General features: G+C 48.2%; 1 protein-coding gene across 3 annotated transcripts in view; it reads right to left on the bottom strand.

Moving 5' to 3' along the window:
- Ube2t (ubiquitin conjugating enzyme E2 T) overlaps nucleotides 1-2,293 on the bottom strand; it is a 12,344-nt gene extending 10,051 nt beyond the window's left edge. Inside the window, exon 1 of one of the 3 annotated variants that reach the window (XM_031383577.1) lies at nucleotides 2,231-2,293. The gene's annotated coding sequence lies outside the window, so the exon portion shown is untranslated. Of the gene's footprint in view, nucleotides 1-1,848 lie in introns of all 3 variants that reach the window. The other 2 variants (XM_031383570.1, XM_031383583.1) reach the window with 2 other exon arrangements.

Below are 2,293 nucleotides of genomic sequence, written 5' to 3'. Positions count from 1 at the left end.
AAAGAAAAAGAAAAAAAAAAGTTTAGCCAGTGGTGGTGGAGATCAGGAGATCATTTGGGAGGCTGAGGCAGGAGGATTACTGAAAATTCTATACTAGCTTGGTCTCCAAGACAAGTTCCAGACTAGCCAAGGGTACATATAAGACCCTGTCTCAAACAAAACAAAATAAAATAAGAGGGTGCTGGAGCAGGGTCAGTGATTAAGAGCGCTTGTTGCTTTAGCAGAGGACCTGGGTTTGATCCCCAACACTCACATGGTGTCTCATAACCATCTATGACCTCAGTTCCAGGGGACCCAACAGGCATGCATATGGTACATATAAATGCATGTATGTAAAACATTTATACATATAACATAAAAATAAAATTAACTGGTCCTTTGACTCCCCTTCCATACAGGAGAAAAATATCAGAATAATTCCACCCCCACCCCCCCTCTAAGATAGGGTTTCTCTTTGTAGCCCTGGCTGTCCTGGAACTTGATTTGTAGACCAAGGCTGACCTCAACCTCACAGACCGGCTTGCCTCCGCTGAGATTGTGCTCAGCCTCCATCGTTTTAAGCCTAATGAAACCTTGTTATTGGGGGTGGGGGGTGGGGAAGCATTGTGTGTGGGGGGGGACACAGTATTTGTCTTACACTTCTATATCACAGTACACTGCTGAAGGAGGGCAGGACAGAATCTCAAACAAGACCAGGAACCTGGAGGCAGGAGCTGATGCAGAGGCCATGGAGGAGTGCTGCTTGCTGGCTTGCTCCCCATGGCTTGTTCAGCCAAAGCACTGCTTTTTTTATACAGTAATCTGAAGGACTATTTTTTCAGTAAAACAAAACAAAACTCTTGCAAATACAAGGGACTGGAAAAACAGCTCAGAGTTTAACCCTCTGCACCTGCTGCACAGGCCTGACAACTTGATTCAACCCCAGTAATCCACAGTAGCAGAGACGTCTCCTCAAAGTCGTCATTGGACAATCAATTACAATAAAACTATCTACAAGTATAAACTGTATCTTTATATAAAGTAAGAGCACAGTGGAAAGGCATGCTAATCAGATTAGAATGAGAAAAAATTTAAGGCAGTTTCTCTCAAAGAAGCCACCAGACTGATAACAACTGGTATATACAAAGTCCTCTGGGGTGAGAGAGATGGTTTAGCTGCTAAGAGCACTGCCACCTCTTCCAGAGGATCCAGATTCAATTCCCAACACCCATCTGACATCTAACACACACCTTCCTCTGCCTCCGTGGGCTGCAGGCATACACATGGTGTGTATACATATATGCAGGCAAACACTCATATACAAGAAATAAAAGTAAATAAAAGCTGGGCAGTGGTGGTGCACGCCTTTAATCCCAGCGCTTGGGGGGGAGGGGCAGAGGGAGGTGGATTTCTGAGTTCGAGGCCAGCGTGGTCTACAAAGTGAGTTCCAGGACAGCCAGGGCTACACAGAAAAACCCTGTCTTGAAAAAAAAAGTAAATAAAAATTTAAAAAGTCCTTTGGCATAAAAGCCATGTGTTATCGTGTATTTTCTGAAAATAAAGGTTCTTCAAAGCCCCGGGGCTTGGTGGCATAGACAGAGGAGGCGCCCAGGCAGAAGTCAGTTCCCGGTCGGCCTGGGCTACAGCGACACCTGTCGCGTAAACACTAAAGTGAAACCCTCAAACAACCATAACAAAGTTCCTTACACTACGGCTCCAAAAGATAGTTTCCTTTTAATTTAAAACAAACAAACAAACAAAAAAACAACAAAAAAACCCCGGCGTTTTTAGCCTCTTTTCCAGTCCATCACACCCCGCAAACGTATGCTTACAGCAGCTGCACTGACTATTCATAAAACTCGTTCTCACCCATGTGTGAGGCCACCACCGAAGGACAATTCCTTCCACCTCTGCAGTAGCGAACCCCACCTAGTCTTCCCACCCTCGGTGCTGTTTTCACGAATCTGCAGCCTGTACCGCTGGCTCACTTCGGATAGCAGAGCGCTGGCGTTTAGTTTGGTGCCCCAAGCCTGCGGTAAATCATCAATGCCCAAAACCTGGGTAAGTGGCAGATGCTGGAGGTAGCACCGAGGCACAGCCTAGGCGCGCCCAGGGCGGCTCGCTCTCCCCGCAGTGTTCCTCTCAGAGCCGCTCGGGTAGGAACGGGACTCGTTCCTTCCCCAGACTCACTGTGACCTCGGGGGCGTCCCCTCAGACGGCACCCGCAGCTCTCCCCGGCAGCCCCACTTACCCCGGCGCGCGTGTGCGGGGCTCCCGCGCAACCTCCGAGACCGTTGCAATGACTCCACCCCCT

This window comes from Mastomys coucha, unplaced genomic scaffold (genome assembly GCF_008632895.1).
Source record: "Mastomys coucha isolate ucsf_1 unplaced genomic scaffold, UCSF_Mcou_1 pScaffold1, whole genome shotgun sequence".
NCBI lineage: Eukaryota > Metazoa > Chordata > Mammalia > Rodentia > Muridae > Mastomys > Mastomys coucha.
Note: the sequence above shows the minus strand (reverse complement) of the source record. Positions and strands in the feature narration are given on the sequence as shown.